We start from the raw sequence: 7,904 nt of genomic DNA, 5'->3' as shown, positions 1-7,904 counted from the left end.
TAGTCCGATTAATTCCCCAGGCGAAAAAACATTAGACATTCCATCTTCGGAAACCCGCACTTTTGATGTTACTTGGCGTATAATAATCTCTATATGTCTATTATGGATCTGTACCCCTTGGGATCGATAAACCTTTTGGATTTTATTAACCAAAGAGATACGACTTTGGGCTATGGTTAGCTCAGCTCCAATCAAGAATCCCCAAGGGACCCCAAGAATTCTTGGTATACGCTCATTCCAATCCTCAATTCTCCTTTCGAGATTCGGGGATAATGAATCAATTGAACGCGCTTCAAAGATTTGTTCCACTTTTGGAAGACCTTGCGTTATGTCACTAGATCTCGATTTTTCATATATAAACGTAACTAACCTATCTCCCTTGTAAAGGATTTCTCCATAATGACCATTAACAGTTGCTCCTGTAGTGGCCAAATAAGGTTTAGCTGCTCTTATAACAAAGGAATTCATATTTACAATGAAAATTTGACCGGATTTTTTTATGTGCGATTTAAATAGACATACATTTTCACAAATAAATTGTCCAAGGTGAATTATTGCCAATGTCTCTTCCCAAGAATCATGATGGACAAAGTGACAATTCAAAAGGAATGGATCCAACATTATGTTACTATCGAAATTAGAAATCCTTTTATTTTCATCTATTAAAGAGTATTTAAGTTCTTGAAGTACTTGGAAGGTTTGTTTTAAATTGTCAACGAACAAATATTTTTTTAACAGGATTTTATTATGCGTTAGTAAATAGTAAGATGAAGAAAAATGCGATATACTAGCTACAATAGCGCCTAAGGGCCCAAAAATTTCTCGAATAGGAATTCTAGGATTCCATTCTTTTATCGCATTGGGATGTTTTGAATTCTTGAATAAACCAATTCGAGAACAGTTGGATGCCGACAAAATCATCAAAGAGTGGTATTCTTTATTTCGATTCAACAAAGTGCCAATAGCTTCTGGATGTTGGCTAAGTGATTCAATCTTCGCCTTGGAATAAAAAGAATTGATATTGGCGCGATCTAACCTATTATGGGGAATCGGTCCTGCACTTGTCCTACCATACCTTTTTCGTGTATACGAAATAGTGGACTTGACTAACTCAATTCTTAGGAAATCGCGAATAAGATCATTTGCTCTTACCTCAACAAGGGAAGCACCAGCCTTTTCTTTTTCTTCTTGTTCCCAATTCACTACTAAGCAAGTTCTAACAAATTGACTATTTGTGTGATAAATTCTTTGAGTTAACTTGCTATTTTCATGAGAAATAAAATTGACAAGTCGAATTTGGAGATTATTTTCTTCTTGCAAGAGATCCTGCGGGAAAAGTGTTGCTAAATTTCTTCCTTCGTCCATTTCATATGCCACTGTAGGGCGAACGGAAACAAAATACTTTTCCTTGCTCTTGAGAATTTTTTTCCGTTGAACATAGACCCAATTTTTCCTTTTTTTTGATTCCTTAGAATCTTTTTTTTGTCTTTCTGGCGGTATCAAACAGCCACCTAATATCTTATCCGCCTCTTCAGGAAAATGAATATCTCCGGAAAATATTTTGAGTTCCGTATGGCTTTTTTTTCTCTTCACTCGGACCAGTCCGCCTAGTCGACTTCTTGTATTTTTTGTGAGTTGTGTATTCACTCCAATAATACTATTGTCAAGTATCTTTAGGGATGAAGATCTCGGCAAGATATGAAGTTCTTGAAGAATGAAAAAAAACCGATCTACTTCTTTTTGGTATTTTAGACTAAATTCTTTTGTTCCTCGATGCTCAATCAAACCCTCTTTTTTTAAGATGGAATCTTCCTCTGGGCTCTCGTATTCGTCCTCTGAATCTTCTTCTGAGTCTTCCTCTAAAGTACCATATTTTTCCTCTGCGCTTTCCCCGGGGCTGCCATATTCGTCTTCTGAGTCTTCCTCTAGAGTTCCATATTCGTCCTCTTGGGTCCTATATTTGCTCTCTGGGCTCCCATATTCCTCTTCTGAGTCTTTCTCTAAAGTCCTATATTCGTTCTCTGGGTTCCCATATTCGTTTTCTGGGCTCCCATATTCGTCTTCTAGGGTTTCATATTCGTATTCGTCTTCTAGGATTCCATATTTAGATTCTTCTAGGGTTTCATATTCATATTCGTCCTCTCGGGTCCTGTATTCGTCTTCTAGGGTCTCATATTCCTCTTCTGAGTCTTCCGCTCGAGTCCTATATTCTTCTTCTAGGGTCCTATATCTAAATTTAACAATTCCTGAACCCTTTTTATCTTTTCTGTATCGGGGATCGTCAAAATAAGCAAAAATAGTATTTCTACGTAAAACACCCATAAGGGGGATTTCAATCGAAATCCCAAAACAGGATATTAGTTCTTTCTCTTGTTCTTGATGATATTGTAATGGAATGACGAACCTATTTCTTCGCTTTTTCGCCAACAAATCTGAATTATCTTGAAAAATAGAAGGATAGATAAAATTCCAATGGCCATTGGACATGATTCGATCCGACGTTGAATAATCAAGAATTTCCCTATCTTTTTTACCATAAGTATTCATTTGATCTTGATCCTTGTGGAGTGAAAAAGACGCTATACTGGATCTGCACATACTTACTGACAATATCCATAAATGGCTTGTTTTTGGTAATCGGCGAAGATTACCATATTGATATTCGGGCGCATGGTAAACATCAGTACTCCAGTGCATTTCGCCGTCTGATTCAGAATAAATATGCTTTTGTACCCTTTCTTTAAAATGTAAAGTGGACGTTCCGGCACGAATCTCCGCAATTACTTGTTCGGATTTTACATATTGATCATTTTGCACTAGAATCAAGCTTTTTGAGGGAATATTCACACTATATAGAATATCTTGACTCTGAATAGTTACATGCAAGTCTATATAACATAGAAAAGCAGGCTGCCCATGACGGGTACGTGTGGGGTGAACCAAATTCTCATTGAATTTTATTTTTCCATTCGAAGGGGATCGTACAAGGTCGGCAGTACCCCCTGTGAATACTCCGCCAGTATGAAAAGTTCTTAATGTTAGTTGAGTCCCTGGCTCCCCAATTGATTGACCTGCAATAATACCTACGGCTTCTCCCAATTCGACCAGATCACTATGAGTAGGACTCCGGCCATAGCATAATTGACAGATCCAAGAAGTGCTTCGGCAAGTAAAGGGGGTTCTAATATATATTGGTTGTGCTCGAAATGGTTGTGCTCGAAAGGCAGTTATGAATCGATTGACTAATCCAATTCCAATATCTTGATTTCGCGCGGCAATGCATCGTGAACCGATATATATATCGTCTGCTAATACACGACCAATTAGTGTTTGGACAAAAAGTTTTTCCGTCATCCCATTTTGAGGACTTACAGAAATACCTCGGATAGTACCACAATCTCTTCTACGCACAATAATATGTTGAACTACTTCAACAAGTCTACGTGTAAGATATCCAGCATCTGCTGTTCGCACAGCAGTATCTACAACCCCTTTGCGGGCTCCATAGCAGGAAATTATATATTCTGTCAAAGAAAGTCCCTCGCGTAAATTGCTTTGAATAGGTAAATCAATCATTTGTCCTTGAGGGTCCGACATTAATCCTCTCATACCTACTAATTGGTGTACTTGAGATGCATTTCCTCTGGCTCCTGAAAAAGACATTAGATAGACTGGATTAGAAGGATCCGTTATCCGAAAATTTGAATTCATTTCTTGTTTCAAATATTCACTTGTCGCATACCATATCTCAACAGATTGGCGTAATTTTTCTACCGCGTGTACAGCCCCATAATAATAGTGTTTCTCCAAAAGAAAACTCTGTTGTTCCGCGTCTTGGACTAACCATCCCTTAGAGGGTATTGTTAAAAGATCCTCGATTCCTAACGAAATCGATGTAGTAGTGGCTTGATGGAAGCCCAGAGTCTTTAGTTGATCCAGTATATGGGATGTATATCCCATTCCAAAATGATCTATTAATCTGCTAATAAGTCGTTTCATACCAGTTCCGTCTATCTCTTTATTATGAAAGACCAGATTGGCCCGTTCCGCCATACATAAGTACCCCCTTTTCGGCTGAGTAGGATTCGACAATTGCTGAGTAGGATTCGACAATGGGCCTGAGTCAGTGATTCGAAAATTTAATTAACTTAATTGCCTCAATCTCAATCTGGATTCGCGTGGCAAATAATGATGATACTAGGGAAATCGGAATGCCCCCCGAAAGGGGAGGGGCATCGCCGAATCTAACTTTCTTGTTTAGGTAGTGTATGAATAGGCCTGACTAAATCCTTGTATGGCTTCCTCTATTTCTCTATAAAAAGAAATATGACCAAGAGTGGTTCGAATGTATATCGAACGAATTTCTTTTTTTCTATTTCCCATTATTAGATAGTGGGCATAAATCTCATGATAAGTCCCCAAAGATTCATATTGAACTTCAATCGGAACTTCTCTTGACCCAATGACGCGTTGATCCAGGTTCCATCGTAGCCACAAGGGACTATCTAAACTGATTAGTTTTTGTCTATAAGCTCCCAGTGCATCATAAGAACTAGAAAAATGGGGTTCTTTATCTTTCCTATATTTAAAATTATTATTATTATTGTAATTTACTTTTAGATTTGGGTAGTTTCTGCAACTATTATATCTATTTGCACAAATACCTCGACGCTTTCCAATCGTTAATACATAAAGCCCGATAAGCATGTCTTGGGTTGGTACGCAAATAGGATCCCCAATAGCGGGAGATAAGAGATTCATATGAGAAAACATAAGTAAACGGGCTTCTGCCTGAGCTTCCAAGGATAAAGGTAGATGAACAGCCATTTGATCTCCATCAAAGTCCGCATTGAAACCCTTACACACTAATGGGTGTAAAGAAATAGTACGCCCCTCTACTAAAGTGGGTTGAAAGGCCTGTATGCCTAATCTATGCAGGGTAGGTGCTCTATTTAACAGTACAGGATGTCCCCGCATAACTTCTTGAAGTATTTCCCATACAATGGGTTCTTTTTCCCAAATTTTCCTTTTAGCAATCCTTACATTAGAAGTGGCGCGTTTCGTGATTAAATCGCGAATTACAAATAGCTGAAAAAGCTTTATTGCTATCTCTAGAGGTAATCCACATTGATGTAATGAAAGCGAAGGACCCACAACAATGACAGAACGCCCCGAGTAATCGACCCGTTTCCCAAGCAGAGTCTCGCGAAACCTTCCCTCTTTACCTTCAATTACATCTGAAAGTGATTTGTATACTTTATTGTGACCATCCCTCGTCGGTTGCCCGCGGGACCCACTATCAAGAAGTGTATCCACGGCTTCTTGTACCAATTTTTCCTGGCACATTACTAAATCTGCTGGCGCTAATTCACTTCTTTTTAATAGATAGGCAAGATTGTTGTTCCGACGGATAACTCTCTTATAAAGTTCATTAATGTCTGAAGTCACTACTTTATCTCCAGACCTATAAACAATAGGTCTCAATTCGGGAGGAAGAACCGGTAATAAGCACAAAACCATCCATTCTGGTTCTACATTTGTTTGAATAAAATGTTTCGCCAATTGCATGCGTCTAATCAAAAAAACTTTTCTTATTCGTCTTTTTCTATCTTCCCACTCATCTCCACTATACCCCTCGTCTTCTAATTCCTTCCATTCGACCAAAGAATTCTCTATAATAATTCGCAAATCCAAATCTGCTAATTGTTCTCTAATAGCACCTGCTCCTGTCGCAATTTCCCGATTTCGAAATGTTGCAAAGCCTGGGGTAGAAAAAAAGGGAGAAATGCTGTGGTTACAGGATGCAATTTCCTCTTCGAATAAACCTCGTAATCGTAAAAAAGTGGGTTTTTTAGTGCTGGGCCTAGCAAAAGAGAAATCGCCGTATACTAGGCCCTCCAACTTCTTAAGAGGTTTATCTAAAAGATTCGCGATATAACTAGGAAGACCTTTCAAATACCACACATGAGTCACGGGACATGCGAGTTTGATGTATCCCATTTGATATCTTCGTATCCGAGAATCCACAAATTCGACCCCGCATTTTTGGCAAAATCTTTCGTCTTCGTTTTCAGCTCCGCTCGCTCGAGAATTGCCACAAGCGCAAATCCCGCTTTTTATGGGTCCAAAGATTCTTTCGCAAAACAATCCATCTTTTTCTGGTTTATCGGTTTTATAATGAAAAGTAGAGGGCCTTGTGACTTCGCCAACGACTTCTCCATTAGGTAGGTTTTTGTTAGCCCAAGCCTTTATTTGTTGAGGGGAAACGAGTCCAATTTGAAGTTGTTGATGTTTATATTGGTCAATCATAAAATAGAAATAAGAAAAGAATTTATATTTATTCCGATCAAACTTCCTCCCTATTAACCTGGAAGTTCTTTTCAGATACAAGGAAATGATTCAGTTCTAGAGCCAAAGATCGTAGTTCTCGAACGAGCACTCGAAAAGATTCTGGAGGATCCTCATGATTAGGTATTCTTTTTCCCCAGATCGTAGCATTAAGTATTTCTTGGCGAGCTATAAGATGGTCAGATTTATAAGTAAGTATCTCTTGTAAAATATGAGCAACACCAAATCCTTCTAAAGCCCAAACTTCCATTTCTCCTACTCGTTGTCCCCCTTGCTTGGCTCTTCCTCTAACCGGTTGTTGTGTAACAAGTGAGTAGGGCCCAGTAGAACGCCCATGAATTTTCTCATCAACTTGATGAATTAATTTTAAGATATAGGACTTCCCTATTAGAACAGGTTGCTCAAAGGGGTCGCCTGTTCTTCCATCAAATATTCTGCTTTTTCCCGGGTACTCGGGTTCAAATACCCATGGATTTTTTGTTTCTTTACTGGCTTCATATAATTCTGAAAACACAAGTTTTCTTGAAGCCTCTTGCTCATATCTCTCATCAAAGGGTGCTATTCTATAATGTTTCTTTAGCAGATCCCCCGCTAATCCGAGCGAGCTTTCAAATATTTGTCCCACATTCATTCGGGAGGGTACTCCTAAGGGATTGAAGACCATATCAACGGGTGTTCCATCTTGCAAATAGGGCATATCTTGCCTAGGCAAAATTTTGGAAATGATCCCTTTATTCCCATGTCTTCCGGCTACTTTATCCCCAACTTTGATTTCACGTTTCTGTAAAATATATACACGAACCATTATGTCGAGCGGGTCCCTTTGGATCCATTTCACATCGATAACGCGCCCTCTTCCACCTATAGGTAATTTCAGAGAAGTTTCTTTTGAAGTGGAAACCTCAAGGCCAAATATGGCCCGTAATAATCCAGCTTCCGCGATATAAGATGATTCGCTCGCTATCTGAGGCGTTAATTTACCTACTAAAATATCACCAGTTTCTACCCAGGATCCCAACCTAACAACTCCATTTCTGTCCAAATTGCGGAGTAAATGTTCTTCTAGATGTGGTATTTCTTTAGTGATTTTTTCAGCGGAGCCCTGGCTTGTCGTATCCGTCTGAATTTCATATTTCCGGATGTGAAAAGAGGTATAAATATCTTCATATACCAAACGTTCGCTAATTAGTACTGCGTCTTCAAAATTGTAACCTTCCCATGGCATATAAGCTACTAATACGTTTTTTCCTAAAGCAAGTTCGCCCCCAATTGTAGCAGCTCCTTCTGCTAAAATTTGTCCTTTTTTAATGGATTTACCCCGTGGAACCCGGGGTTTTTGGTGCATACAAGTATTTTTGTTAGAGCGACGGTGGTTAACTAAAGGAATACTTATAGTCTTCCCACTACTTGATAAAAGTATCTTATGACTATCAGTAGAAATGATCTTTCCCTCGCGTTCGGCTATAATGGAAACCCTCGAATCTAGAGCTGTTTGGCGTTCCAATCCAGTTCCAACAATGCATTTCTCGGACCGAGAAAGCGGAACTGCTTGGCGC

The sequence above is a fragment of the Triticum urartu genome, unplaced genomic scaffold (assembly GCF_056163025.1).
Source record: "Triticum urartu cultivar PI428250 unplaced genomic scaffold, HENAU_Tu73 scaffold53, whole genome shotgun sequence".
Taxonomy (NCBI): domain Eukaryota; kingdom Viridiplantae; phylum Streptophyta; class Magnoliopsida; order Poales; family Poaceae; genus Triticum; species Triticum urartu.
This window is presented reverse-complemented; position numbering follows the sequence as displayed.